The sequence below is a fragment of the Ornithorhynchus anatinus genome, chromosome 12, assembly GCF_004115215.2.
Source record: "Ornithorhynchus anatinus isolate Pmale09 chromosome 12, mOrnAna1.pri.v4, whole genome shotgun sequence".
NCBI lineage: Eukaryota > Metazoa > Chordata > Mammalia > Monotremata > Ornithorhynchidae > Ornithorhynchus > Ornithorhynchus anatinus.
Genome location: NC_041739.1, coordinates 13,337,600 through 13,346,453, shown reverse-complemented (window position 1 = coordinate 13,346,453; position 8,854 = coordinate 13,337,600).

Genomic DNA, 8,854 nt, shown 5'->3' with positions numbered 1-8,854 from the left:
GATCACCTTGTATCTGCCCCAGTGCTTAGACAGTTCTTGACACACAGTAAGTGCTTAACAAAAAATACTATTATTTATAATTATTGATTCATGTCATTCCCTCTGGGGGCAGGGTCTGTACTATAGTTCATGCACAGGAGACTATGTTGTCAAAACTTTTGCTACTAGGCATTTCACTGCTCCCTACAGGAGACTGAAGGACCATATTCCAAGCAGAGTGGGCCTTCTTAGGATGACACATTAGTGCTGGAGTCCAGGGCTAAGCCACTTTCTTTTTGACTGCAGATATATCCTCTTCTTCCACTCCCTCAGCTAGGGAATGGAAAGATCCAAACCTAAAATCGGTCATTTCATCCAATCTGGCAGCTGCCCCTGGTAGACTCATGGCCCACCGTCCTATCAAACCAATCAATCAAATGGTATATATTCATAATGATGGTAGTTTTTAAGCACTTACTATGTGTCAGGCTTCTCTAATACATGGAATGTATACTATGTGCAGGGAATTGCACTAAGCACTTGGGAAAGTAGAACAGAGTTGGTAAACACTTTGCCTGCCCACAAGAAGCTTGCAGTTTAGAGTGGAACACAGACATTAAAGATAAGTCAATCAGTGGTATTTATTGAGCACTTACTGTCTGCAGACGCCTTTATTATATGCTTGGGAGATAAAGAAATAAATTACTAATATGCCCAATCAGTCCCGTGTGGCTGAGGGGGAGGTGAACATCTAATGCTCAAAGGGTACAGTTTCAAGTGCAGAGGCAGTGAGCACAGAAGGGAGATGGAATCAGGGAAAAGAAGGCTTAACTGAGGAAGGCCTCTGGAGGAGGTGTGATTTTAATCGGGCTTTGAAGGTGTGGAGGGTAGGGGTCTGTCAGATTTGAAGAGGAGGGAGTTGCAGGCTAGAGGGAGGCTGTGGGAAAGGGGCCAGCAGTGAGATAGACAAGATCGGGGCCCAGTGAGTAAGCTGAAGAGGTTAAACAGCTGGAACAGTTGTTGCAGGTAATGGATATGGGAGTCAGTAAGGATGGAGACCTATTATCGGGCAAAGGACAGGATGGAACTAAAGCACGTGAAGATGAACTTGAGATGGACAGTCTGCTAGGTGTCTGAATTTCTTCCAGCAGCAGTCTGCACTTTGAGCACAGGAGCAGTGGAAGCATACTACGTGGGTGATCCAAGGTTGTGCACTGGTAGTATGCGATTGGCAGAGAGAGAGAGGAGCAAGAGAGTTGAGTTTAATAGAGAGGGTGGTATTGAGGACTGTCGACTTATGTGTCGGGAATGGAAATCAAATTGATCCCGATAACTATTTCCCAACCCGGAAACTAGACAGCTCCCAAAAAGTCACCGCCTCTGTGACTGGGGAATCAGGAAAGGAGTGAGTCTTAGGGCTAACGGGGCAGGGATGGAATGACTACTGGCCCTATTGGAGCTGGACTTAGTGGGTAAGAAAGTCTATTCTTCATGACCATCACATGAAATTACATCTCCTCCAGGAGGTCTTCCCTAATTAATTTCCAATCTCCCAACGCACACTTCAGCACCCTCCACAACCCAAGTATGCACAAACTCTCATAACGTTTATATATGTTCCATAGGTACTCTATCGTTTCTGCTTATCTTTTAGTGTCCCTCTTCCCGAGTAGATTGTAAGATGAGGGCAGGACTCACCTCTACTAATTCCACTGTACTCTCCCCAGGGCTCAGTAGGTACTCAGTGAGGTTGACTGACCCTCTTGCAACACTCTGGGTTCCATTTTTGTTATGGTATTTCCTAAGTGCTTCCTCTGTGTCATACACTCTTCTAAATGCTGGGGTAGGTACACGTTAATTAGGTCAGACGCAGTTGCTGTCCCGCCTTGGAATCCACAATATAAGTAGGAGGCAGAAGAGGAATTTAATTCCCATTTTACATTTACCCGTTCCTGTCCCTGTCCCACCTTGGAACCCACAATATAAGTAGGAGGCAGAAAAGGAATTTAATTCCCATTTTATATTTACCCGTTCCTGTTCTCATATGACTCCTTCAAGAGTAAAGAACAGATGGAATTCCACTTCAATGTGTAAAATTCATTCCCCACTATCCAAAGTCCCATACGCTAACTGTGACCACTCCTCTCCATCAGTACTCATTTGTGAATCTCAAGTAATAATAGTATTTGTTAAGCGCTTTCTATGTGTCAAGTACTGTTCTAAGCACTGGGGTAGATATAAGATAATCGGGTTGGACACAGTCCCTGTCCAATGTGGGGCTAACTGTCTAAGTCAAATGTTTAAAGGGTTTAGTTCCACAAGAAAGGTATAGTTTTGGCTTACCCTTGCTTTAGCTCGAAGATGATTTTTGGTCTCCACCAACGTTTCACTCCTCTGACGTGACATCAGAGTTAGTTCTGGAATGAGGAAGCCCAGTGACTTTGATGCTTAACTGCCTGAAGATCCAAGAGGTTAGCAGTACACACCTTTCCCAGTCCGGCATTCTGAGGTAGAGGGAAAATCCATTTCCCAGCAAAGGAAGAATTCATTTTAATTCATTTCAAAACACACACCCAGAGCCCAGCCCCCACTCAGTAAGCTGGACTCTTTCTTGCTTTCTCCTGGGAAAAGTTGTGCTAGGTTTCCAGTTCCCCAACCTTTAAATTTCTCTCCGTAAGGATTTATTTATTCCGGATTTCACTCCCCTGAATATTTGCAATCAATATGCAAACTATTGCCTGCTTGCTTCTCTCTCGGGCACCCTTTAAGACTATAGTATAAATGAGCTCAAGGGCTACCGTGTGTATATCCTTTTAAATATATGGAATAAATATGCAAATACTCCTGTCTCCTGAGCTGAGAAGGTATGCGAAGATGCTTAAGGATGATCACTATAATGCAAAATTCATGACAACTCATTTGTAACCATGTTAAATCTGAGTCCGTGGGAGTGTTGAAAATACAGATGGCGCACACTTTCAGCAAGAGGATGAATTGTATCGAGTTTAAAGGTGAGAAAAAAAAAAGAACGTCCTCAGTAACAACCCCAGAAAATACAATTCTGTAGCCTGGAGTCTCTGGAGACCAGAGAAGCTGGGACTTTGCCAGCTTTCTGAGGGTCTGAGGACAGTTGAGAATCCCCAGTGGCAGGTAAAAAGGTCACTTCCCTTCTTGGTGTCATATTCTGTTAATGCATGGCCCACTAACCACCCCTGGAGAAGAGGCTGCCCCTGCCCTTTACAGTCACAGAATGGACTGTTCATTAAAAGTTATTGTTACCATTACCATTACAGTTGTTGTTTAGCGCTTACTTTTAATCAGGTTGGACTCACACCCTGTCCCATGGGGCGCCCAGTAATAATAATAAATGTGGTATTTGTTAAGTGCTTACTGTATGCCAAACACTATACTAAACACTGGGGTGGATACAAGGTAATTGGGTGGGACACAGTCCCTGCCCCACATGGGGCTTACAGTCTTAATCCCCATTTTCCAGATGAGGTAACTGAGGCACAGAGAAGTGAAGTGCCTTGCCCAAGGTCACACAGCCGACAACTGGAGAAGCCCGGATTATGACTCCCAGGCCCGTGCTCTATCCACTAGGCCATGCTGTTTCGTAAGAGCAACTTATTTAAAGCATCAAATTCCAGGAAACATGGTGGTATTATGCAGTTCCCTCAGTTCTGGGTGACTAGCTGTCAGTAATAGGTTTTGGAATAGAACTGAAAATGGAGAATTCCCGTCCGAGTTCTGACAGAGACTCGTGGGGGCTGAGAGGTCTCCCAGGGATGAGGAATCTGTGCCCTTGGATTTAAAAGGAGTTGAGAGAAAGGGGAACTCCCTGCCGGCAAGTGAGCCGTGGCCTATTCGCGTGCTCTGTATCCAGGCTACTTAATGCAAGACTGAACACGGGCTAGCATGTGGCCCGCACTCCTTCCCCACAAGGGTGGAGAGAAATCGGCTCGTTCAGTTTGTGTCCTCACTTCTGATGTGAACCAGAAAACAGAAGTGAATCGTCCAGATCATTTGGACAAGCCACCCCTAAATTCTCCACTCCCTTTTGGGGTGAAAACCTGGCCCGTGTGGGAGTTAGAATCGAATGCATTTCTTCATTTCTCCTCCACCACCTACTTCACAGCACTTCTACAGAGAGTTCCCAATAAATGAAGGAAAAAAAAACATTGAATTATGAAATGCTATTAACATGAAACAACTTATATTGGGAGGCAGTGTGGTTTAGTAAGAAAGGCCTGCTCTTCTGGGACTCTCTCCCCAATGCCGCCACTAATGTGCTCTGAGACCAGGCATGAGAGTCAGAGGTCATTAGAGAAGCAGCATGGTTCAGTGGAAAGAGCCCGGGCTTGGGAGTCAGAGGTCATGGGTTCGACTCCTGGCTCTGCCACTTGTCAGCTGTGTGACTGTGGGAAAGTCACTTAACTTCTCTATGCCTCGGTTACCTCATCTGTAAAATGGGGATTAACTGTGAGCCTCACGTGGGACAACCTGATGACCTTGTATCTACCCCAGCGCTTAGAACAGTGCTCTGCACATAGTAAACGCTTAACAAATACCAACATTATTATTATTAATCCCGACCGCCACTTGTCAGCTGTGTGACTTTGGGCAAGTCATTTAACTTCCCTGGCCCTCAGTTACCTCATCTGTAAAATGGGGATGAAGAGTGTGAGCCCCATGTGGGACAACCTGATTACCTTGTATCCACACCCCCCTCATCCCCAGCACTTAGAACAGTGCTTAGCACATAGTAAGCACTTAACAAGTACCATTATTATTTGATTGAGACTCTGAGCCCCACCAGGGACAGGGACTGTCTCCCATTCGATTTACTCGTACCCACCCCAGCGCTTAGTACAGTGCCTGGCACGTAGTAAGCGCTTAATAAATACCATTATTATTATTATTATAAGTCACTTAACCGCGACAAACCTCAGTTTTCTTCTCTGTAAAATGGGGGATGATTCCTGCCTCTCCCTCACGCATAGGGATCTTATGAGGACAAAATGGGATAAGTAATATGAAAATACTTGAGAAAAGTAAATGCAAAAAATGTATGAGAATAATAGTTGATTTTTTCATAATCACATATCCTAGGGAATTGCTTCACTGGCTAAACACCTTTAGTTTTTCCACATGTTCATCAATTTCCTGCACTTACTTCTATTACGGATGCCAATATTTATATTAGAATTATTGCATTGTTCATTTCTGATTGTGTATCTTGCTCTGGCTTTCTTATGCCAATAATCCAAAGAAATGTATGAATTTCCCAAGATTTTTCTGTCTCATCCCAAATGGGAATTGTTCCCCTAGATAAGTCGGGGGAACAATCAATTAACAATATTTACTGAGCACCTAATATGCAGAACACCATACTAAGTGCTTGAGAAGGTACAATAAAACAGAATTGATAGATACACTCTTTGCCAATGTGAATAGAATCAATCGATAAAGAGGAGTCCTTACCTATTGGTCTTTCATATATTGAATAGCTATTTTTCTAAGCTTTGCTCTTTCTGAAACTTGGATATAGATTTTCCACTTTCACACATCATCAATGTATTTATTAAGCATTTACTATGTACAGAGCACTGTACTGAGCACTTTTTAATAAATATCTCATGATCTGTGTATTAGAAAAGGAAAAACAAGAACTGCAGCGTGACCACTCAGGTGTTTTTGATACTGTGGACCACCCCTTACTCCTTGAAAGATTATCCAAACTTGGCTTCACTGACACTGTCCTCTCCTGGTTCTCCTCCCATCTCTCTGGCTGCTCCTCCTCTGCCTCCCTGTTTTGAGTCCCCTTCTATTCTCCATCTACACCCACCCTTCTGGAAAACTCATTTACTCCCACAGCTTCAACTACAACTACCATCTCAATGCAGGTGATTCCCAAATCTATCTCTTCAGCCTTGACCACTCTCCTTTTTTTTGCAGTTTTGTATTTCCTCCTGCCCTTAGGACGTCTCTACCTGGATGTTCTGCTAACACCTCAAACTAAACATGTCCAAAGCAGAACCTTCCTGCCCAAACCCTGTCCTACCCAGCACTTTCGACAACACCACTACTCTCCCTAACTCACAAATCTATAACCTTGGCATTATCCTCCAATCATCCTTAATTAAACCCACATATTTAAAGTCACCAAGTCCTGTAAATTATATCTTCACAATAATTCTGGAATCTGCCCTTTCCTCTCCAGGCAAACTATAATGATCCAAGGACTTATAGCCTCCCTAACCTCCCTGCCTCCTCTCTCTCCTCACTACAGTCCATAGGTCAACATGAGGCCCAGATCACTTTTCTAAAAAAAACATTCAGTCCACAATCCCTAATTCTCAAGATCCTTCAGTGGTTGCCCATCCACCTCTACATCAAACAGAAACTTCTTACCATCAACTTTAAGGCATTCAATCAACTCACCCCCTCCTACCTTACCTCACTGATTTCCTACTGGAGTCCACCCTTCACACTTCGCTCCTCTAGTGCCAGATTACTCACCGTACCTCAGTCATGTCTAACTCACCACCGACCCTTTTTCCATATCCTTCCTTTGACCTGGAATTCCCTTCCCGTCCAAATATAACAGCCCACTACTTTCCCCACTTCAAAACCTTATTAAAATAATTTCTCCTCCAAGAAACCTTTCCCAATTAAGCCATCTTTTCTTTGACTGCTTTTCCCTCTGTATCGCCTATGCACTTGGATCTGTACCCTTTGAGCACTTGTTATTTACCCCACACTCATCTCCACAGCACTTATGTACTTTCCATGACATTTATTTACACTAACGTCTGTATGCTCCTTGACATTATGCTCCTTGAGGTCAGAAGACATGTCTACTAACTCTGTTGTACCGTGCTCTCTCAAGTGCTTAGTACAGCACTCTGCACAGAGTAAGCACTCAATAACTACTATTGATCATTTCCCCATCTTGTGTGTATATGGCTCCTGTGTCTGGTGTGCAGTTGTGCTTTGAGTGTTTTTTCTCTTAGGACATGGTGAAAAGTACAAAGAGTTTGGGCTAGAAAAAAATAATCACAGGAATGTAGATTCAAACCCTGCCCCACCCTAAAAATAAAATTACCATAATCAATGGAATATTTTGAGCACTTGCTCTGTTTACTAATTCTTGTGGGGCTGGGGTGTGTAGATCAAAATACTTAAAGGGTATTATTATTTTTATGCTGAAGACTAGCTCTGCCTCCTTTCAGTACATTGCAAAGTTGTCCCATCTTTGTCACAGCTCACCACTTACAGAAACCTCATCTCCCCTGAGTGCATCATCTTGTGCCTCGAGACACACAGTTGTGACAGCTTTGAAATGCGTGGATGCATTCAGCCTGCCTCCTGCACTTTTTATGATCCCAGGGAATTGAGACATTTGAGTTCAAACTTCTTAAAATCAGAAACCATAAGGCTATCTTGACCAAGTTTTCACACGTCCCAGGGTGTGGATAACTATAATGAGAAGATGTGGTAATGGAAACTGAATAATGGATAACCAAAGACCATCATCTTCAGTGGTATTTATTGAGCACTTAGTGTGTGGAGAGCACTGTTCTAAGCATTTGGGAGAGGACAGTACAACAGAGTTTTCAGACACGCTCTCTGCTCACAGTGAGTTTACAAACTAGAGATAAAAACAAAAGCCTAACTCTGACAAATTCCAAAAGGTAACAAAGCCAAAAATCTGTATCTACCCATTGATGACCTTGAGAAGCAGCGTGGCTCAGTGGAAAGAGCTCGGGCTTTGGAGTCAGAGGTCATGAGTTCAAATCCCGGCTCGGCCACTTGTCAGCTGTATGACTGTGGGCAAGTCACCTAACTTCTCGGTGCCTCAGTTACCTCATCTGTAAAATGGGGATTAAGACTGTGAGCCCCACGTGGGACAACCTGATTCCCCTTGTCTACCCCAGCACTTAGAACAGTGCTCAGCACATAGTAAGCGCTTAACAAATACCGACATTATTATTAAACGAAAATCTCCTGCTAATTCTGGTCCGTGAATCACCAAACTAATTCAAAACTCACCCCGGTCCCATTCAATCTATGGGAGTATCAGTCCCCAGCTTCCTCAGATAAAAGAGAATCCATCAGAACCCCTGACATGGAGTGAAAAAAACCCCTATGGGAGGAGAATCTGCAAATACAACCTGCAAACAAGAGTATATAACAAGTGAATATGGTGAACTCATTTACACTCTCCAAGCACCCAAACCAACTGGTCTTCAACTACTAGAAAGTTTATTCAACAATTCACTTTTGCAAATCAAAATCATCATTTTCATTTGCCTCTCTGTATGGGCATCAATCATAGAGAAGGAGCGTGGCTTAGTGGAAAGAGCATGGGCTTGGGAATCAGAGCTCGTGGGTTCTAATCCCGGGTCGGACACTTGTCAGATGTGTGACTTTGCGTAAGTCACTTAACTTCTCTGGGCCTCAGTTACCTCATATGTAAAATGGGGAATAAGACTGTGAGCCCCACGTGGGACAACCTGAATAACCTTGTATCTACCCTAGTGCTTAGAACAGTGCTTGGCATTTAGTAAGTGCTTAACAAATTCCATCGTTACTATTATTATTCAATCAGTCAATCGTACTTACTGACCACTTACTGTGTGCAGAGCACCGCACTAAGCACTTGGGAGAGGACAATATAACAATATAACAGACACATTCCCAACCTGCAAGGAGCTTGCACCTCAATCATTCATTCATTCAATCATTTATTGAGTGCTTACTGTGTGCCGAGCACTGTACTAAGCACTTGGGAGAGTACAATACAACAACAACCAGACACATTCCCTTCCCACAACGAGCTTAGAGTCTATAGTGGTGGGAGGGCAGACAT